Here is a 23622-nt window from a genome sequence, read left to right on the forward strand (position 1 = left end):
CTGGAGAATCCCATGGACAGAAGAGCCTTGGTACAGTCCATGGGGCCTCAAAGTGTTGGACACAACAGAGTGATGAATACTTTCACTTTTTTCTTTAGGTAACATAATCAGTATGCCATTGAGGCACATGTTGGAGTGGCCTGCTCTGGGCCCCAACATTGTCATACTGTGACTTGGCTCCAACAGTGATCTTGTTGGAGGTTGATGCTCAGTAGGAGCGGGCACGTTCAACAGCAGGACACCGCAGCCCAGCTCCAGGTATCCCGCCAACTTCTGGCTCCCACGAGCTGCTTTTCTCTTGCTCACTGTTTTTGCCGTAACAGAACATCCTAGTGTTCAGGTCCATTTCTCAAGTTTGGACACCAAAGGGATGGGCCCTGAAATAGGTAAGTGCTGACAGAGGAGGAAGCCCATGCACTTAATCCACAGGAAGGTCTGAGAGAATTAGGGCAGGATGGAAATAGCCTGTGTGCCTCAAAAGGCCCCAGTCATGACATCCTGAACTATGCAGGACCCTGTGGGGCTCCTGGACACAAAAGCCTTCGTGTGTCCCCACTTTCTCTTTTGTAGGAAATAGTTTTCTTTCAGCCTCCCTGATCTTCCCTGAGTTCCAAAGGGCAGGTTCAAACAGTTGCTAATGGGGAAGGGAGGGGATGCAGAGAGAATGGAGGAACAGCCTAGAAACAATAGTGCAGACTTAGGGCAAGGTCCTGGTTCTCCCATCAAAGGATATACACGGCAGGGTCTCCCCTGATAGTCCAGTGGCCAAGACTCCACACTCCCAATGCCAGGGGCCCAGGTTCATCCAGGAGCCAGGGTTCAATCCCCAACTTGCATGTTGCAATGAAAAGATCTGCATGCCCCAACTAAGACCTGGTGCAGCCAAACAAATACTAATAAAAATTACCCCCCCAAAGGATATACACAATATTTTTGAGCTGCCTTGCACATACTGATGGAGAAGGAAATGGCAACCCACTCCAGTATTCTTGCCTGGAGAATCCCAGGGACAGAGGAGCCTGGTGGGCTGCCATCTTTGGGGTCGCAGAGTCGAACACGACTGAAGTGACTTAGCAGCAGCAGCAGCGGCAGCAGATACTGAAAGCACCACCAGGTGGAAGAAGTTAACAAGGATGTAGACCCCAAACCAGTCAGAACCAGTTAGAAGCTTGATGGTGCTGACACTCAATTACCTCACCACCAACCCATCAGAAGAATGTCCATGAACTGATCATGCCTTCCTCTTTGAACCATTACTAGAAAACTCCCCACTAGCCCCTTCATGTCAGGACACACACCTTTGAGGGCGTTAACCTGCTGGGGCCCCTTTGTCTGGCAAAATAGTAAAGCTGTTCTTCTATGAAAGTGAAAGTGTTAGTCACTCAGTCATGTCCAACTCTTTGGGACCCCATGGATTGTAGCTCACCAGGCTCCACTGTCCATGGAATTCTCCAGGCAAGAATATTGGAGTGGGTGGCCATTCCCTTGTCCAGGGCATCTTCCTGACCCAGGGATTGAACTCAGGTTTCCTGCATTGCAAGCAGGTTCTTTACTGTCTGAGCCACTAGGGAAGACTACGTCACCCAAAACTCTGTCTCTGAGACTCAATTTGGTACCAGTGTTCAGGGGCTGAATTTCAGCTACAATCCTAGTGTAACCATTGATGTACATGATTATGGCTTTGAATTATCAAGGAAATATTAAATGATACTCAATGACTTCCTTTAAACAAGTCAGTGAAAAAGCAATCCATTTTCAAACTATGACTGCGAAAATTATTAAAATATTTAGAAAAAAGTATTCAGCATCAGAATAGATACAGCCCCCAGTCTTTCCACTGGGAAAGGTAAGAACACCTCTGAGATCTCTGATAAATCAGAGACCCTGAGACTTCACTCTCCCACAACTCCTGGCCCTATGGGGGAAGTAGATTCCCCTGTTGAGGAGAATCTGCTGGAGCCAGACAGATCAAGTGCTTGCCCCTGGCACATGCCAAGCTGATGGAGGAAGAATAGAACCAGTCTGAGGGGAGAGGCACAGCCCTTGCTTGCCGGCAGGTGTGCGGGTAATCCCTATGCTTGGCCTTCAGTCTCACGGACACAGTAGGCAACCCTCAGCCTGGCCTTTCACTACCAGCCAAATCATACTGCTCACGGAACATATTTTCCATTAATGTCAAAATTAGAAGAAACAGATAAGGTGAAACAGCAAATATCTGTATATTGAACTTCTAGGAGGGCCATGGCAATGTCATAAACTGACTATTAAGGGACTTAAAATCCTGAGAAATGTCCTTGAGAGGAAAATCAGTAGTTCAGCAGTTGTGGAATGTTAGTGGGAGTGTGGAGAGAAGGGGAAAGACTGAGATAAGTAAAGATAATATAAATAATAGCCAATACTTATCAGGGGTTTACTGTGTGCCAGGTACTGTTCTGTTTTCCACGTGTTATTGCCATCCTACAAAAATCCCATAAAACAGGTGTGGCCATTTCCTTTCTTTTACAGGAGAGGAAATGGAGTACTGAGATGTCAAGTAGCTTTCCCAAGTTGTGGGATGAACTGGAGCTAGGATTTGAGTCCGAGCAGTCCAGTCTCCAAAATCACTGCAGATGGTGATTGCAGCCATGAAATTAAAAGACGCTTACTCCTTGGAAGGAAAGTTATGATCAACCTATATAACATATTAAAAAGCAGAGACATTACTTTGCCAACAAAGGTCCGTCTAGTCAAGGTTATGGTTTTTCCAGTGGTCATGTATGGATGTGAGAGCTAGACTGTGAAGAAAGCTGAGTGCCGAAGAATTAATGCTTTTGAACTGTGGTGTTGGAGAAGACTCTTGAGAGTCCCTTGGACTGCAAGGAGATCCAATCAGTCCATCCTAAAGCAGATCAGTCCAGGGTGTTCATTGGAAGGACTGATGCTGAAGCTGAAACTCCAAGACTTTGGCCACCTCATGCGAAGAGTTGACTCATTGGAAAAGACCCTGATGCTGGGAGGGATTGGGGGCAGGAGGAGAAGGGGACGACAGAGGATGAGATGGCTGGATGGCATCACCGATTCGATGGACGTGTGTTTGAGTAAGCTCCTGGAGTTTGTGATGGACAGGGAGGCCTGGCGTGCTGCGATTCATGGGGTCGCAAAGAGTCGGACACGACTGAGCGACTGAACTGGACTGAACTGAACTGAGTCCAGTCTCAGAGTCTTGTACTAGTCATCATTCTGTCCTAGAACCACCTCCTAATAAATTACCAACAGTGGTGTGGGTCCTGACCAGGCAGCCTGTCTGCCTGTAGATTCCCCAGAGAATTGTGGAGTCTGCAAGTTAATTCTAAAATTTACATAAACAGGCAAAAGAACTAGAATAACCAAAACGATTTTAAAGGAGAGAAGAACACTGTTGGAGACCTCACATTACCTGATTTCTGCATTTACCATAAGCTACAGTAGTGAAGACAGCATGGTAGGGGGGGAAGGTGAATCAGTAGAAAAGAACAGAGCCCAGAAATAGATCCACATATATTTGGTCAGTTGATCTTTGGCAAAGACAAAGAGATAATTCAATAGAGAAAGACTTTTCAAGAAATGATGTTAGAATAATTAAATATCCATATGCAAAAAAAGAACATCAGTCCATATTTCACACCTTAAAAAAAAGAACTCTAAAAGAATTTAGACATAATGTAAAACTTAAAATTGCAAAACTTTTAAGAGAAAGCATTATGGCTTTGGGTTAGGCTGAGATTTCTTAGATATAACACTAAAAGCATGACCTATAAAATAAAAAATAATAGTTTCTTCAAACTTAAAAACTTCTGCTATTCAAAAGACACATTAAAAAGTGAAAAGACAAGCCACAGACTGGGAGAGAATATTTACAAAATGTATGTCTGATAAAGGCTCTGAATCCAGCTATATAAAGAACTCATAAAACTCAATAAAAAATAGTCAACTAAATGGATAAAATATTTGAACAGACACTTCCCCAAGATGATATATAGATTGCAAAAAAAAAAGCACATAGAAAAATGTTCAAATTAATCACTCATTAGGGAAATGCAAACTTAAACCACAGTGAGATCCATTACACATCTATTAGAACGGTTAAAATAAAAAACCCAGCAAACTCAAGTTCTGGTGAGGATGCAAAGCAACTGCAGTGCTCCTACACTGCTAGCAGGAATGCAAAAAATACAGTCTGTCTGAAAACAGTTTGGCAGGTTTTTTTTTTTTTTTTTCAGTTTGGCAGTTTTGTACAAAGTTAAACACTTACCATTCAACCCAGAAAGCCCACTCATGGGTATTTACCCGAGACAATTGAAAATCTGTTTATAGCAGCTTTATTCATAATTCCCCCAAACTGGAAACAACCCAAAAGGCCCCCAAGTAGAGAATAGGTAAATAAAATATGGTGTATTTATACAACAAAATTTAACAATAAAAAAGAATGAACTATTGGTGTGCAGAACGGCATGTATGAATATCAGTTGCTTTATGTTAAGTGCAAGAAGCCAGACTCAAGACTACATACTATGTTTTCATTTATATGACATTTGGGAAAAGGCAAAAAGCTATGGTTTTTCCAGTAGTCATGTATGAATGTGAGAGTTGGACTGTAAAGAAGGCTGAGCATCAAAGAATTGATGCTTTTGAACTGTGGTGTTGGAGAAGACTCTTGAGAGTCCCTTGGACTGCAAGGAGATCCAACCAGTTCATCCTAAAGGAGATCAGTCCCAGGTGTTCATTGGAAGGACTGATGCTGAAGCTCTAGTACTTTGGCCACCTGATGCAAAGAACTGACTCATTAGAAAAGATTCTGATGCTGGGAAAGACTGAAGGCAGGAGGAGAAGGGGACGACAGAGGATGAGATGGTTGGAGGGCATCACCAACTCAATGGACATAAGTTTGAGCAAGTGCTGGGAGATGGTTAACGACAGGGAGGCCTGGCGTGCTGCAGTCCATGGGGTTGCAAAGAGTCAGACACGACAGAGCATCTAAACAACAACAACAATAGGGACAGAAAACAGAGCAATCGTTGTAGGGACTGGGCCAGGGGAAAGGTTGACTACAAAGTAGACCCAGGGAATTTGTTGTGGCTGATAGAACTCTTCCATATCTTGATTGTGGTAGAAGACTGTAGTTAAAAGCTAGAATACTATGCACTAAAAGGGGTGAATTTTACTGTATGTATATTATATCTTAATATTTTAAATGGAAAAAAAAGGAAGTTTGCAGAAACTTGTAAGGCACTGACCAGAATTGATTAATCCTACAAGGGATGTTTTTTTCCCCAAAATATGGCCAATGTCCTTAGCAGCTCCATCAACTATTAATTTCCAGGGCAGAGAAACCTAAACTCAAGACCCTTTGCCAGCTGCTGATTGGTGGCTTGAAACCTAAGGGTGGCTGGACTCCCCCAAGGCTCTTGTCTGCATGGGGAAAGTATAAACGGCAACAGAAAGCAAGCAGGAGTCCGGCTCCCAGGGTGAGTGGCCAGACCAGCTGACCCTCCTGTGTCCCAGCATTTGTCCACTCCCTCTTCTGGTTCCTTTGGGTGACTCCTTCCTCTTTTTCCATGTGAGCCTGGAGAGCTGTCAGTCATGATGACTTTGTACCCCATCTCACCTCCACCTCAGGACAAACACATGAGTCAGGGTGACAGAGCCAAGCAACTACCCCAGGCCACAGTGATTCATTCAGGGAAGGCACAAGACCCAGCAAGGCCAAACAGCGTCTTCCTGGAGACCACTACACTGATGTTGGGAGAGAGATTTTCTATCTTACTGAAGATGACAGAATTGGGACTATTTAGAGCCAAGGCTACTGGTAGTCATTACCTAGAGACAGTAATCAGTAGAGCCGAGACCTTGGGAGGGGACCAGAACCTTGATAACATGCTCTGAGCCTCTGGATCCCGTCATGCATGGAGCAAGAACTGCCCCTAAACCTCCCAGTTACTGAACCATCAAGTCCCCTTTCCTCTTGACTGGTTTCTGTCTACTTGAGGGTCTTCACTGACACACAGCTAAATCCTGTCCAGTGGTCAGGCACTGCTGAATGTTCTGTTAGTATGAGTTCAGCCAACAGTAACGGACACCTGCTTCGTGCTGGGTACTGGGGATGCTGGGCCCGCAAAGACATGGTTTTTGCCCTGGAGGAACTCACAGTTTCCTGGAGGAGACAGATAGGTCAGCAAATGCTAAGTGGTCAGAGAAACATTAGCTAATGTGAGGTGCTATTAAGAACCCAGAAACCCAGCACTCACCCTAGCCTAGGGCTTCAAACAAGGCTTCTTGGAAGTGACTCCTGAGCTGAGTCTTGAAGAATTACTCAGTGGAAAGAGGGGAGGGTGAATATTCGGACAGAGACATGAGTAAAAATCTGGCAGGGTGAAGTACCATGATATGTGCAGAGAAACACAAACCTTTTTCCTAGAAGAGTTCAGTAAAACTTTCTGTGTTGATGGAAATGTTTTTTATCTCTATGTTGTCCATTATGTAGCCTTTAGCAATTAAGCACTTGAAATGTGGATAGTGCAACTAAGAAGCTAAATTTTTAATTTGATTTCATCTTACTCAAAATTTAAACGAGCTGCCGGCAACCACTGACTACCATCTTGGACAGCTCGGCAGCTCTGGTGAAGTGCAGGGCAGAAGCGGTAGGGACAGAGCAGGCTGGGAGAGCTCAGGGAAGGGCCACAGATGCCATTTGAAGGGTGCTGGACTTTAACTTACAGGTGATGGGAAGTTTTTGGAGGGTTGCACACCGAGAAGTGACCAGGTCGTCTCACTGGACCAGGGGCTGGGACGGAGCAGAGGAAGACTGGAGTCAGAGCACTGCTGGAGCTCAAGGGAGGAGTCAGGAGGGCCCAAGACACGACAAATACAGAAGGGCTGGTGGGGAGGGAGCTGATTCCTGAGGCTTGAAGAGTAGAGATCAGCAGGGCCAAGTGGTCTCTTGGTTTTGGAGTGTGAAGTTGTGTCTCTTCCTTGGAAAGGTTTACAAGAAAGATGGATTCTGGCATGGGGGGACTCAGACCAAGTGCTGCTCCTAGGCAGAGGGACTGGAGGTTGGGAGAGGATCCGGCAGCAGCTGCTGGAACCCAAGGCCCCACTTCCTTGCAAAGCCGGCCGGCTCTGTCAAGGTCAAAGATGCAGGGGGAAGGAATATCTTGCTTGGCTGTTGTTTCTTATTAAATTGAAGGATTATAGCAGCCTTGAAAACTACTGAGTCAGATTGTAAATATTGACACCAACTTCCACAGTACCAATTATAGGAGTGGGAATGCTCCCAAAAAGATAAAGAGGCAATTTAAAGAAAACACATGAATTATTTAGTAAAGTCAAAGTATCATTGAGAGTCAAAGATTCCCCCTGTCACTGGGCCTCCCCTGGGTCTAGTCGTTGGGTAACAGGCTTCCCTTAGCTTTAAGACAGGGCTATGGCCTGAATATCCATGTGGGAATGGGGGTCCCCAAGTTTAGGCCTTTTTCACTATATAGTAATGACTGAGCAACTGAACATGCACACACACGCAATAAAGAGATTATCCTCTATCTGAGATGGGTGGCCAAAGTTCCCTCCATCTCTGGTTTCTTACCATTCACTCACTCATCACATATTTATTGAATAGCTACTATGTGTCAAACCCTCTGATAGAAGCTGGGACTACTGAGACAACAGCCACAGACCTTGCCTTGAAGGAACTTTGTGGGAAGATTGTAATACAGTGGATAATATTCACTGAGACACAGTATGTATCAGGCACTCTGCTGGGTGCATTTTACATGGACTTAATTTTTCTAAAACCCTACAAGGCAAGAACTGTCATAATCCTCAACTTATGAATGAGGAAACAGAAGCACAGAGATCTGAAGTAACTTACCCAAGTATCTAGGACCCATTCACTGAAAACATTTAACCTGAATCCTGGAATAGGCAAACTTTACATACATACATCTATATGTATATATATTTTTATTGAAGCATAATTGACTTAGAAATTTAGTTTCAGGTATATGATATAGTGGTTTGATATCTTGATACATTACAAAATGATCACCAGTGGAATAAAGTAACTTCTGTTGAGAGACTGAACATACAAATGGAAAATAGACAGATCCTCTACAAAAATAGGACCCTTTCCCATTATCTACAGCATTTTGTCCAGGAAACTACATCATCTACAGTACCCAGCTCAGGAAGCCAGCTTGTTATCTATAAGTCAGACTTGCAGGATGTCAGATCACCATCTGTCATAGCCACCAGCTCAGGAAGCCAAAAAATAACCCTGGTAACAACTGGTCTCAAGTAGCTAGGATTTGATTAATAACTGCCAGTGCTCCTAGTTTTTGTCCCTGCTTCCAACTTGGGAGCAACCAGAGGAAGCCAGAATGGGCCCCTAACCAGTCACCCAGGTCGCCGGCATCTAGCCTCTCATCTTCAGCTTCCCCAGGCCGGCAGCCTCCAGTTGGGGCACATTTGAAGCCTGCACTTTTGTAAAGCTTTCCCATTCCTCTATCTGCCTTCGTGTCTCTGCCAACCACAAGTAATAGTGGCTAATTGTTTATCACCACACTGTAAAGGACCAGATAGAAAATATTTTTTGGCTCTTTGGGCCATTCAGTCGCTTACCAACTGCTCAGTCCTGCTGTGAAAGCACGGATCAACCATGAACTTTATGAACGGGCATGGCTGTGTTCTGCTAACACCTTCTCCGTAAGAGCAACTTGTGAGCAGGACTCCGGTTGTGCCCGGGGGCTGATTCCAGAGGCTTTAAGAGGCTAGATCAGCAGGATCAAGGGGTCTCTTGGTTTGGAGGGTGGAATTGCATCTTTTTCTTGGAAAGGTTTACAAGAAAGATGGATTCTTAGGTGGTGGGGCTTAGACAGGGTGCTGCTCCCAGGACTTAGTTCGCTAAACCTGGTTTTAAGCTATGCTGCTCCTTTAGTAAGAGTGTCACCACAAACTCCAAGCTTCCAGAAAAAGTACTGACACTTAACTTTTGTAGAGGAGGGTTTCCTTTCTAAAGCACTTTCCCATCTAAACTACATTCCAAGACCCGATTTTCAATGTGTGTGTATGGGGCAGGGGGGTCTTCCCACACCAACAAGCAATTCTTGGGACACCAGCTGTGTGTCCTACAATTCAACTCAGTCCTGATATTATCTACCTGGAGACGGCATCAGATCCCATAGGCTGAGGCTCAATCCCGCAAGACTGCTCCCTCGACCCTTCACTCCCACCCCCAGATTATCTCCTGTGCTTCTGACTGACTGGCTATAGGCTGGAGGGTCCAAAGACCCCTCCTTGGACTTCAATGTCAGTCACTAGTTCAAGTTGTTACCTGTGCTTCTAACTGACTGGCTTATAAATCAGAGGTTCCCATGGCCCTCTCCTTGATTTTTATTAATTTGCTAATGCAGACTTACAGAACTCAGAGACACATTTTACTTACTAGATTACTGGTATATGATGAAAGACTATAGCTCAGGAGCAGACTGATGGGAGATGTAGAGGGCAAGATACAGGGAAAAGTTGTACAGCTTCCGAACCCTCTTTCCCCAAATCTCCACGTGTTCACCAGCCTGGAAGTCCTCCAAACCCCATACAGCTGGAATTTTTATGGAGGTTTCATCACTTCAGAATGATCCATCAATAACTCCATTTTCAGCCTTTTTCCCTTCTCAAGAGGAAGTGGGGGCAGGGCTGAAAATTTCAAGTTTCTAATTATGGTTTGGTCCTTCCAGCCAGGAGCCACGTAGGAGTCCACCCAGAGTCTCCTCTTTGGAATACAATTCACTGCTATCCCCCAGGAAATTACAAGGGTTTCAGGAGCTCTGTGTCAAGAACCCCAAACGGAGACCAACAGATATTTTCTATTATCTCACACCATCTGGTAGTTAATTTGGTCCTGTCAGATTACAAGCTCTTTGAAGTAAAAAACTATGTGTTATTCATTTTTCTGTTCTCCCTACAGGGATTACCTGGTACCAGGAAGGGCACACAGTAGGTTCTCAGTAAATATTTGTTAGAATAAATTGAGCCGAATTAAATAATCACAATGATTTGGTAACACCGAGAGCTTAGAGGCTGTTATTTCCATTGTACAGAAGACAAAGCAGAGGCTTAGAGAAGCAAGTGACTGTTTATCTAGAGGTTTTTGCAGAACAAGAATCTGGACCCTGGTTTTGGGCCCTGCTGCCTTTTGGGCAGGACAGACTCCTCCCTTGCTGGGTTCATTCAAGAGCCCCGTGGAGGCCAGCTGCTGTTGATTTTCCTTTGTCTATCTGAATTCTGTGATTTTGTAATCTTCTGAACACTGAACAAGCCTTCCCCTGCCCCCTCCCATTGCACTGAAGTGAAATCTCAGGGGAGTGAGTCGTTCTGTAAAAGCCAAGATGTTGAAGTGATGGGGTTTATCCTTTAACCCTCAGACAGTTTTAAAAGGTTTATATAGAAATCTCCCTGACAGGCACTGCTCTCTTTTCTCCATCAGAAAGCCCCGAAGAGAATTTAGCTCTTTGTGCTAAAACATGGGGCATGATTACAGATCCCAGTGGCTGGGCTGTGGGGCAACTCCAGATGCCCTCATGATATCAGGACAAGCGAAGTGGCAAATAACCTGCACTTCTTTGAGGTTATTACTGTTTTAAATAGATGTTTCTGTCTTCCCTGCAACAGTTAGGTTGTCATCTATCACTTAGTGAAATTGAAGGAAGGTTTCTGCATGAAATAACATTCCTCTCTTATAATTTGCTGTCTCTTTTCTCCTATGGGCCTGTTAACCAAGCTCGGTTAAAACAGCAAAGTAATGTTATAGCCATGCTCTCCGGGAAACAAACTCACTCAGAAGGACAATGCAGATAGTGGAGTGCAGTTTATTACACCGGCGGGTCCAAGGCAGAGTCTCCTCTTAGCCAAGGACCCCGGTCAGAATTTGTGAAAATCTTTTATACCCCATGTGTACGTGTCCAAACCCACAACCCCAATTCCCTTGAGACTTACATAAACAAAGGAAGGGTAAATACAACTACAATAACCCCATCATTCATGTGTTATGTGTTCAAACAGTTAATAATCAATAAACCCAAAGTTACATTCCAAACAGTTAATAATCAATAAGCCCATGATTACATCCTGATAGATACGGAAAAATTTATGACCTGTCCAGAGACGGGGGTGATTACGGTGTGTTTCCTCTTAGGCAATGAGTAACCTGGAGGTGATCTTCAAGATTCCCCTGCCCAGAGGGGTTCTTATCCTTCCATTGTCATTCCCACAGGCGCTAAGCACAGAGTTCAGAGTCCACTGGAGAGGTGGCCACGAACGACCAGCACGGACAGGCCTGAGATGGAGTCCAGGCCCTATGAATTCCTTCTTCAGTAAGGACTTCCCTGGGGGTCCAGTGGCTAAGACTCCATGTTCTCAATGCAGGGGACCCAGGTCCAATCGCTGGTCAGGGAGCTAGATCCCCCATGTCACAACTAAGAGTTCACATGCTGCAACTAAGAGATCCTGCAGCGAGGATCAAAGATCCTGTGTGCCACAACTAAGATCTGGTGCAGCCAAATAAACAAATAAAAATAAATATTAAAAAAAAAACCCAAAACTCAGCAAAGAGAGAAAACTTTTCCCCTACTAGTTTAGGTCCAGTGATCAGGGGCTAACTGATAATAGACAGATCACTGGAGGGAAAATGCACAAATTTTATTCATATGCCTGTGGGAGCATTCAGATGAAATGGCTCACTGGCATCTAGAAATAGGAGTTTCCATATCAGCTTAACAGGGGAAAGGGAAGGGAAAAAACAGCTTCTATGGGAAGGACAAATGAGCCATTTTTTAGGGAAGACAAATTGACTTTCAGGGAAACAAATGGAAGGTATGAATGTTTGTGATAATGTTAGTTTATATAATTTCTCATCCAGTGATTGGTTTTCTCTTGGGAGCGAAGATTCCTGAAAGAAGGGCTTTATAGCACCTTCACTTTCAAAGGTTTTACCTTGTAGTCAGATAAGGGAAACTCCAAAAGGCTTCTTTCTATACCTGCTGTGTCTCAAATGTCTTCAGGTGTTTTTTTTTTTTTTTTAATTAGTTATTTATTTTGGCTGCGCTGGGTCTTCATTGCTGTGTGCAGACTTTCTCTAGTGGAGGCTACTCTTCATTGTGGTGCATGGGCTTCTCACTGCGGTGGCCTCTATTGTTGCAGAGCTCAGACTCTCGGTGCAGGGGCTCCAGTAGTTTCGGCACATGGGCTTAGTTGCTCTGAGGCAAGTGGAATCTTCCGGAGCCAGGGATCGAACCCATGTCCCCTGTATTGGCAGGTGGATTCTCATCCGCTGCACCCCTAGGGAAGTCCCTCAAATGTCTTCAGTTTAAAATAATACTCAGGATTCCCGTGGTGGTTCAGTAGCTAAGACTTCGAGCTCCCAATGCAGGGGCCCTGGTTTGATTCCCTGATCAGGGAGCTAGATCCCACATGCTGTAGCTAAAACCTGACACAGCCTAGTTAATTAAGAGAAATAATACTCATTATTTCTAACAATACTAATTATTAAGAAATAATACTCTTACCAACTCCAGGGACCTGAAAGGTCCGCACAAAGGGAAATGGGCTCTGAGTTAGGATCAAACAAATGCATGAGCTTTAGTGACATGTATGATGACACTTCAGAGTCATTTAAAATAATGTTTTGCTTCTTAGCTGAGCTCTGGGCAAGTGAGGTTGTCAGGAAGCTGAGTAAAGGAGAGATGTCTGGACATAAGTGGTGGATCCCAATTCGAGAGAGCAAGAGTGGCCCTCTGAGATACAGCTGTTTGGAGCTGGGCAGGTGCTTGAAATGTCCGGTGACAACTGAGGGACCCTGGGGGGTAAAGTCCTGAAGGTCCATCTTAGGGCTTCATTCTTAGACTGAGGTTTCCCTCTGTCCTCCAGACACTAATAAGTAATTCATTTATAGTCTCATCTCTCTCACTGCTGCACCCCCCCCACCTCTCTTTCCACTTTTCAAACTCTCTCTTATTCTCTCAAAATTCTAAAGGTAAACTAACACAAAATTATAAAGGTACAAAGGGTGTGGAGTACAAAATTAGGCCTTCTCCTATCCCTAAGCTGCAGAACGGCCCCAGGAGTGATAGTGTCCAGTTTCTAGGTGTCCATGTGCTCTTGTTTTTACACAAATGATAAAACAAAATACTGTTTGGTATCTTATTTTCATTTTCACTTTAAACAATACACCTTTGAAATCAATTCATATTGATATGGAAAGAACTTTCTTTTTCTTGTAATGGATACAATGGTATTTCATTGCATGGAAATACTATTGTTCATTTAACAGTCTCCTGATGTGTTATTCCTCCTATGGTTGCAAATGGCATTAAAACAAATAGCCTGTGTGTGTCCAGGTATAGCAGTAAGAATAAATTCTTAGACGTGAAATTGCTGGCTAAAGGGTGTGAAATGTTAAGATTAGATAGCTATGCTCTCGGTTTAAAAGGGCAGTGTGAGGTGGATCTCCCTGGTGGTCTGGTAGCTAAGACTCTGCGCTCCCAATGCAGGGGGTCCAAAGTTTGATCCCTGGTCAGGGAACTAGATCCCACATGCTGCAACTAGGAGTTTGCATGCTGCAACTGAAGATCCCACAGGCTGCAACTAAGGCCTGATGCAGACAAATAAATAAACACAGAAGTAAATAAAACAATGTTTTTTTTTTTTTATTGCAGTGTGAAGTATGCTGCTGAGGTGGGCACACAGCTCTGTATGAACACAGCCTCAGGAGAATGTATCTATTAGGTGGAAAAAATCTGCACAAACCTTTCTTTTCATGACAATTTGGGTTACCATACAATAGGCTTTCAATAAATGTGAGGAATTCACTGAAAAAAGGAGTACCAAAGAAATCCAGATGTTGTGTCTGTAGGAGAAAGAGGTGTGGTGTGCCTAGTCACTCAGTTATGTCTCGACCCTACAGACTATAGCCTGCGGGGCTCCACTGTCCATGGGATTTTCCAGGCAAAATAAAAATACTGCCATTTCCTCCTTCAGGAGATCTTCCTGACCCAGGGATTGAACCCATGTCTCCTGCACTGCCGACAGATTCTTTACCACCAGGCCACGGGAGAAGCCCAGGAGAGAGAGGAGTAGACCAGACCAGAAATCATCAGTTCCAGACCCAGGCTGATCGAGACCTTCTGCTTCTAGCGCTCTTTCCTGTTCCTCTTGTCCCACGAGCCTTCCACTTTCTCCATCTGCTCCCCTCCTGGCTTCACTTCCTTTCCCTCCCAGCTTAACTCCTGTGTAACAGTAGTTGTCAGTGCCTCCTACTCTTATTATTTTTCCCATCCATGACACATGCTTTTAAACACCCCACAATTTGTACCCACTCCCTGCCCCTCCACTAGTTTACCAAGCAATGCTGGAGAAATGCTATCCTTGGGGCGATCAGAGATTCAAGTCTATCAGGCTCAGCTGGGACCATGGCATGGTCTGACAGTCCTTCTACCTGTTTCTCAGCAGCTGTTCCTTCCACTGTCCACCTTTTCTTGTCTTAGTGTCCTCCACGCTAACCACAGCCAACTGGGCTCTAAGTGTCCCTCCTTTCTCATCTTCTTAAATACCTTGTTTGTTATTCCTTCTCTTGTATATCTTTGACTACTTCCTCTTTGTTCATCTCTTCCTATAAAACTTATTTTATGTTCATTCTTTCTTCACAGTTCACAAACCAGGCATCTAGTACATGCTCAATAAATCCCTTTATAAAACTAAATTTATTCAAGTATAATTTACAAATAAAGTGGGCATTTTAAGTATATAGCTCATTGAGGGATCTCCTTGGTTGGTCCAGTGGCTAAGACTCCCAACGGAGGGGGCCTGGGTTTGATCCCTGGTCAGGGAACTAGATCCCACATGTTGCAATTAAAGTTTCTGTATGCCACAGCTAAAGCACTTGCAGGCCACAAGGAAGATCAAAGATTCCACGTGCTGCAACTAAGACCTGGTGCAGCCAAATAATTAAATATAAAAGATAAGATATATAGTTCATTGAGTTTTGTCAAATGCATAATCCCATGCCATCACCACCTTAATCAAGGTATAGAAATTTCCCATCAACCTAGAAAGTTATTCCCTGCCCCTTTGTGGTCAACCTATGACCACCTCTTCCAGGTAATCACCCATTTGATTTCAATCATCTGCCTTAGTTTTGCCTCTGCTGGAATTTCATAGAAATGGAATCATGCTATCTGTACTCTTTTGTCTCTAACTTCTTTTACTTAGCATAATGTTTCTGACACTTATCCATATTGTTCCTTGAATTAACATTTTGTTCCTCTTTAATGTTGAGTAGTATTCCATTTTATGGATATAGTACAATGTTGTAAACCTATTTACCTGTTGGAGGGTAGCTGGTTGTTTTCAGATTTCAGCTAGTAGGAATAAGGTGGCCATGAACAACTGGACATAGGTCTGGATAAAAAGTTTCATTTATCTTGGGTAAATCTCTAGGAGTAGAAATGTGAGATCATAGAGTAGGTATATGTTTAATTTTAAAAGAAACTTCCAAACTGTTTACCAAAGTGGTTTTATCATTTTACCTTCCCATGAGCGGTTATGAGAATTTTAATTGTTTTAATGTCTTTGCTAACAATTACTACTGTCTTTTAAGTTTTAGTCATTCTAGTGACTGTGAAATGGTATCTGTCATTTGGTTTCGATTTGCATTTCTTTAATGACTAATGATGCAATATACCTTTTCATGTGCTTATTGGCCATTTGTATATTTCTTTGTGAAGTGTCCAAGTCTTTTCCACTATTTTTTTTATTGTGCTTTTTAATTGGTGTATGCATTTAATGGTGTTTTGAAATTGATGTGTGAATTTTTATATAATATGTAATACAAACTCTTTGCAGAATATGAGTTACAAATATAGAGTGGGATCTAGACATATCCTAGCCCATGACTTGCCTGTTCATTTTCTTAATGGTGTCTTTTGATGAACAGAAGTTTGACATTTTGATGAAGTCCAGTTTCTCAGTCTTTATGGTTTCTGCTTTCTGAGTCCAGTCTAAGAAATATTTGCTTAGCTCAAGCTCATGAAGATTTTCTTCAATGCTTTCTTCTAGAAGCTTTGTTTCTTAACCTTTTCTGTTTAGGATCATAGACAATCCCGTATGTTTTACCCAGTTTTTTCAGTACAGTTTGTTGAAAAAGTTTCGTTTCCCTATTGAATTTCTTTGGATCCTTTGTCAAAAAACCAGTTAACTATTCACCATCTTGATGTCTAATTCTACTTGGTGTTTTTTTATAGTTTCCATTTCTCTGCTAAGATTATCCGTTTGTTTGTTTATTGTGTTTGCCTCTTCCATTCCATCCTTGAATATATTCATAATAGCTGTTTTAAAGTTCTTGACTGCTGTGCTTGTTATCAATTTATTGCCTCCCAGAGCTAAATCCACCTTTCATGATCTGCTCTTGATAATGGATTAGACCCTTTAATCCCTATTGTTGCGATTACAATGCTAATTTTTGCCAGTAGAGGAAACTGGGGGTACTTTGCAGGAGAAAGTTTTATCCTGGTTCCAGTACTCCTATTTTTGTTCATTTGCTCTTGTTGTATGTCTTAACCACTGGACTGCAAGGAAGTCCTTAAGGAACTGCATTTTAGTATGGGCTTTATTTCCAGCACCTGGCCCTGTCCTTGGCATGTGTGAAAGTAATGAACTGGATTTCATTCCACAGGGTGGCTCCTAGGAAGACTGGGCCAAAGACCCTTCCCCGAGGGGGTCACCAGCAAAGAAGGCTCTCCCTCACCTTTAATCTTTGCCTCTTCCTGGTGCAACTGGCAGGTTAACCTCTTCAGAGGCAGCCGAGACCTCCCTCTTATCTCCTGCATCCTCCAAGTCAGCATGGAAATGAGGTCTCAGGAGACCCTCCTCCCAGGGGCCACAGCCCCGATGTGTGGCGCTCAGTCGGCTCTCCCCGGAGTCTCTCCCTTAAGGAGCCTCCCTAGGAACCATGCAGGGTCCTCTCAGGCATTGCGGCCTCTCAGGCATCGTGTCCTGCTCCTGCCAGCATCACTTGCAGGAGGAGAAGGCAGTTCATTTTCTCCCTGAATTCCTGTCCCTGGCACAGATAAACCCCTGGGAAGCATTTACTGAAACTTTCCAGGCTTTTCTCAGCATGAACACTTTACACTTCTGCAGTTAACTAGACTGTCAGAGTCAGGAAAAGGAGTTGTCAGTGCCGCACTGCTGCACGCTGCCAAGGAGTTCGGGTGGGAGGTGGAGGGATAGGATGGGGTTTCTCATCTCTTCCAACCCAAGCAGAAATTAGGTCCCTCACCTGAGCATGCCACTGTTCCCCCCAGGCCAGCAGTATTCCTGCTCACTGGTCCACCTTCGGGTGCCCTAAAAGGTCATCCTGGATTTTTGCTTTGTCATTTTAGTTCATGTCTCTGCTTCTGTCCCAGTCATTCACTATGAGGACCGCACCTCTGAGACTCCCCCATGTCCAGCCCCCACAATTTACAAAAGGGGAAATAGGACCAAGGAGGAAAGGACCACGGCTCAAGGTCACAGCCTGCAGGTCTGGTGGGAACACACTTAGGAATCCTGACTCATAACTGGGGGCTTTGTCCCATCCACTGATCTCGGCCAGAAAGAAATGGTCTACCTGCCACTGCTGAGGGCTTATGCCGAGGGCCCTTCCCTGGGTCCCCGATGATGTGACTGGCTAACACATAAACCTTCCTGTACTCCAGGTTTCATTTGAAGTGCTGTACATACATTCATTAAAAAAAAATTAACTCTCCTTGGTGGTCCTGTGGCTAAGGCTCTGCACTCCCAATGCAGGGAGCCTGGGTTAAATCCCTGGTTGGGGGAACTAGATCCCACATGCCACAGCTAAAGATTTTTTTCATGCCGCAATGAAGATGGAAGATCCTGTGTGCCACAAGACCCACAGCGGCCAAATAAGTAATTAAAATAAAATAAACATCAAAAAATTTTGAAAAACTCAGCACCCTATGAAATATATTTTCTATTTTATAGATGAAGAAACTGAGGACCAGAGAGGTTAAGTAATCTGTCCAAGGTCACACGGTGACAGAGATGAGATTCAAAGTCAGGCAATGTGGCTCCAAAATCCACGCTTTTAACTTCAGCATCATTCTTCCTCTCAGAATAACAAACTATTGTTGGGTGAAGACAGCCCAGACAGTATTTTCTTGGTCAGGCCCAGACATGCCTGTCCTAGAAAGGTGAAAACTTCAATGGGAATCTTCCTCCCCAAAGAGGCAAGCAGCACAGCACTCTGAACAGACACTAAAAACAGCTCTCAACTCAAAGCACCCAGTGCGTGTGTCACAGTATGAGACACAACAGCATTTGATGGAAGACTTCCAGACAGACAATGGTCTTTTTGGACCCATTACTTTGCATTTGCATCAGATTGGATCACCTCTCGGGGCTCCCCAAGACTTTGAACACTTTTTCGGTAATCCTTACAGAAAGTCACCTTCTTCTGAGAAATGCAGTATGGTTACACAGGGCAATGGATCTCCTGGGAAACACCAGAATTATCAGTGAAAAGTTTATTAAATGACTCAAGGGCTACTTTGAAGCATTTTGCTATGGCTAGATAGTAAAACTCCTAGAACTAGTTCTTAAATCTGTAACAGAGTGTTCCTTTAGTGCAATGAGAACACATAAAACCCACAATTCATGCAGGACATATCCTGAAGTTCTTAAAAGAGAAGGAACCTGAAGATGTCTTCTGTGTTGTGAGAGTAACAGTGATCAATCTTCATTCAAGAGACTCTTTGCATTTTGTCTTTGGACAGGCCTCTTTGACAGCTGGTATGGGCAAGCTTTGCCAGGTATGGCAGTGATTCTATATCTCTATGAAGGCAAAGTGAAGAAGCTGCAGAAAATACTTTCCAAGGGGCTTTTTGGTTTTTGATAACTATTACCCTCCTGGAGTGATGCTTTGCTGCTACAATCCTGTAAGACTTTAACCCATGAGATTGGACACATATTTAGACTTCAACCTGCCTAACGCAAGGCTCCAGCCACTTGGAAGAAGCTGACCAGAGACCCCTCAACTTTTACCCTATTTATGCAAGTTGCAGAGTGCTACTCTTCAATATTACAGAAAGATACACAGTGGATTGATGATGAATCCACCAACATACCTGGAATTACTCTGAAATACAGTCATGAGGATAATGTGAATTTGCTGGGAATTCCCTGATGGTTCAGTGGTTAGGACTCTGTGCGTTCACTGCTGAGGGCCCAAGTTCAATCCCTGGTCAAGGGACTAAGATCCTGCACGTGGCACAGTGTGGGGAAACAAAAAGAAGGCGAATTTGCCAAAACCAGCGGAAACGTTTAAAGAATGGAAAGAGTATTCTTGTGATAACCTATAGTGGAAAAGAATCTGAAACACATACATATATATATATAGCTGAATACTTTTCTGTACACCTCTAACTAACAGAACACTGTAAATCAACTATACTTCAGTAAAAAAAAAAAAAAAAGGAATGGAAAAAGTGAATAATAAAATGCCTTGCTATTCTCCAAAAATAGGAACCTTCAATTAAGAGTAATTAAAACAAATACTTGCATATTAAAAAAAAGATTTATGTGCAATATTTCATTTAATCCTCATCACAGCTCTGTGAAGAAGAACATACTCTTTTTTTTTTTAAATTTTATTTTAATTGGAGGCTAATTACTTTACAATATTGTGGTGGTTTTTGCCATACATTCACATGAATCAGCCATGGGTGCACAGGTGTCCCCCATCCTGACCCTCCCTCCCACCTCTCTCCCTATCCCATCCCTCAGGGTCATCCCAGTGCACCAGCCCTGAGCACCCTGTCTGATGCATCGAACCTGGACTGGCAGTCTATTTCACATATGATAATATACAGAACATACTCTTATTGAACCTATTTAGTAAGGCTCTCTGAGGCTTTGAGAAGCTGGGTAAACTGATGAAGGTCACTCAGCTGATGGAGTTAGCAATGAAGGGGACTGGAATATGCCATCGAAAACACACCACTTTCACATAAGGATCACTTTGTGCTGAAGACAATTACAAAAGAGCAAATGCAAAAAAAAAAAAAAAAAGCCATTTGCCCTTCCCCACCTGGCTGAGAGTAAGATATTAATTTTCATTTGTAAAGGTGTCTCCTTCCTCAATGCCAGGAAAGAGAAAGATAACTCTTGGACTCACCAGAGACAACTCGAGACTCTTAGCAGGACAGGGATGGCATAAGAGGAATCTATGAAACAAACCTTAGTAAACCTTACCATCATCTGCTATTGGCTTCCTCCCATATATTTACCTTCCCACAGTTTGCCACCCTGAAAAGCCTAAACTCCTTTTCTTTTGTCTAATCCCTTCTCTGCAAATTTATTGTTCTTTATTAAGATGCTATATAAGGGGCTTCTCTTGTGGTCCAGTGGTTAAGAATCTGCCAGCCAGTGCAGGGGACACGGGTTTGATCTCTGGTCCAGGAAGATCCCACATGTCATGGAGCAACTCAGCCTGTGCATCATAACTATGGAGCCCAGGGGCCCTGGAGCCCAAGTTCCACAACAAGAGAAGCCACTGAAATGAGAAGCCCGGGCGCTGCAATGAAGAGTAGCCCCCACTTGCCACAACTAGAGAAATCCTGTGCGTAGCAACGATGACCCAGGACAGACAAAAATAAACAAATGAATCTTAAAAAAAAAAGATGATATATAAGCTCCAAGTTCTTTTCTCTTTTTTTTGGCTGCCCTTCTTGACTTACAGGACCTTAACCTGAGCCCTGCAGTCAATGTGCTGAGCCCTAATCACTGGATCACCAGGGAATTCCCAAGCTCAAAGTTCTAACCATCCCTTTGAATTAGTCATCGTTGAGTTTCTCCCATGAATATGCATACTGCATGTATTAATCAACTCTGTTTTTCTCTCGCTAAATTTTGTCAGTTTGATTTCCAGGGCTCTAGCTACAGAACCTAGGAGGATAGAGAAAAAGTTGTTTTCCTCTCCTACAGGACTTAACCCAGGTCCTCCCTTATACTTTAAACAAATCATCTCTTGATTACTTATAATAGCTAATACAAGTGTTATGTGACTAGTTGCTGGCATGCAGCAAATTCGAGTTTTGCTTTTTAGAAATTTCTGAAATTATTTTTCCTCGAATATTTTTTTATTCCAGTTGGTTGAATCTGTGAATGTGGCACCCACAAATACAGAGGGCCAATTGTCTGTAATAGGCCCCTTTCCTTTCTCCTGAGCAAAAGAAATAATAATGATAATATAACAAGAAAACTGTAGGTCCATGAATGGGCATTGAGAATGGCTGTTGGGTCCTTTCCTTTGCTGCTACAGGAAACCACCAGAGGGGAAAAACACCAGTCTGTTTCTGGGGATTTTGATGGTTTTATGGTTTCTGGACATACCGAGGCCTAGGCAGTGGCTACAACAGTTTCTCAGGTAAGAGGAGGCAGAAGGGAGTTGCTACAGAAAATGAAATGATCCTGGACTAATAATGTCTAAGTGATCATGCTAGTTGTACCCCATATGTCTTACACTTTCAACAGCAGCAGATCTGTCCACAGCTCCACTTTTCAAAGCAGTGGAACATATGCCAGGCCTGAGAAACTCACCTGCCAGATCCTGTTAGGATCCTGCTCGAACACTCCAGAATTCAATGACTTTGCTCTTTGTACCCAGGGAGCGCTTCAGAGAGATTGAGATTCTCTGAAGTGGGTATATTACTAAAACTAGATGATGACTATGGCATCATAATTTCCTTTCTACTTTTATCTAAAATTATACCTGGGTCCTGCTGGGGAAGAAAATGGGCTACAAAAGGCAGTCAAAAACATCTTCACAATAACCAATCTTCTAAAGCCACGTATGTTTACAGGAATTTTGTAATTCCTGTAAAAATTCTAATTATTTTGATCATTTCACTACAGAGCAGCTGGGATTTTCTGCAACAACCTACAAGTCCAGAGGAAGCAACAAGGGACAAAGGAAGCCACCGACACAGAATGGATGTTCCCTGCTCCCCATCTCAAAGTAGGGGACTGTTCCCAGACACTCAGAACTCATTTTCTGGCTCACCGTGGAGGCTTGCAGCATGCAGGAACCTACAGGTGGATCACCCCGATGACATGAAGGCATGGGAGTGATATTCGGCGAGAGGACAGAAGCTGGAGTCCAAAAGAGGCTGCAAACAGGAATGAGAATTTTTACTAAGCCAGGAAAATGGAAGGGAGGAAGGCAGGTAAATGAACCACGAAAGGGACCTAATACCCTAAGGAGTTCTTAATGCTGCCCTGGGGTGGAGTCTCCTGCCTGCCTTTCCTGCTTCCACTCTCACTACTGAATTTTAAGGTCTAACGACTAAATGATTTATAATCCTGTCCCACACCAAGATGAGCCTTGTTTCCCTGTGTTTTGCTCACGCAGTTGCCACCCCCTGGAATGCCTTCCTTTTCCCACATCTCTTTAGCTGACTGATGCCCACCTATTCCACAAGACACAACATAGGTGGTCCTTCTTCCAGGAAATCTTCCTGTCCCAAGCCCATCTTTTGTCTCTCCGCAGTATTACTCAAGCACAGATCACTCACTAAATTGCCCACCTTGGATTACAGTTGTCATACCTATGGATAGATGAGTGCTCAAGCAGACCTAAGTGTCCTTATCTTTGTATCCCAGTGCCTGGCCCATATTAGGCACTAAATAGAAGTTGGGTGCATTAACACTGATAGACAGAAAAGGAATGATATGGACAAAAACAAGGTGGCAGCAACTACTTTCTCAGATGAAATGGAGCAGGGTTAGAAGAAGTCACAATTCTGGACCAGGGTGACAAGGTCAGGTCTGGTGCACCTGCTGTGTTTGCTCTTCTAAACAAAAGCTACAAGGTCACCAAACCTGGTGGCTCAGTAGTAAAGAATCCACCTGCCAATGCAGGAGACACAGGAGACAAGGGTTCGATCCCTGGGGTGGGAAGATCCCCTGGAGGAGGAAATGCCTACCCACTCCAGTATTCTTGCCAGGACAATCCCATGGACAAAGGAGCCTGGTGGGCCACAGTCCATAGGGTCGCAGAGAGTTGGACCCCACTGAATGATGGAGCATGCACATGCACCAAACAATAACAATGTAATAAAAGCCCCTTTCTCTTCTTATATCCTCAAGAAAACAGAGCTGGAAGGGGCCTTCATGTTGATCTCACTCAGGCTGTATCATTCAGGAAGTGTGGAAGGGAGGGCCCTGAGGGGTTGAGGGATTTGCCCTGGTTCCACAGGAAGTCAGTGATGTCAGGGAGGAAATATTCTCTTTTTCTTCTACCCATCTTAGGTTCATTGTTTGTGGTCTTGCAAATTAGACTGACAAAAGATAGATTCACAAGAGGAAATGAGCAGTTTATTAACGCATCACTTGAGAGAAACCACAATGATGAGTAACTCAAAGCGTGATTAGAACTGGGCTTATGTTGCATCATAACCAAGGAATAATAAATTTATAGAGAAGTGACAGAGAAAAAAAGACTTTTTGAGTGTCTAGGCTTAGAAAATTTGAGGAAGGTAGATATATGAGGGAACTAATAGA

The 23622-nt window shown here is 43.6% G+C and overlaps 1 pseudogene; it reads left to right on the forward strand.

The window, feature by feature from the left end:
* Positions 1–19584, forward strand: part of LOC122703125 — a 34009-nt pseudogene extending 14425 nt beyond the window's left edge.
* The last annotated feature ends 4038 nt before the right edge of the window (positions 19585–23622 follow it).

The sequence above is a fragment of the Cervus elaphus genome, chromosome 11 (genome assembly GCF_910594005.1).
Source record: "Cervus elaphus chromosome 11, mCerEla1.1, whole genome shotgun sequence".
Classification (NCBI taxonomy): Eukaryota; Metazoa; Chordata; class Mammalia; order Artiodactyla; family Cervidae; genus Cervus; species Cervus elaphus.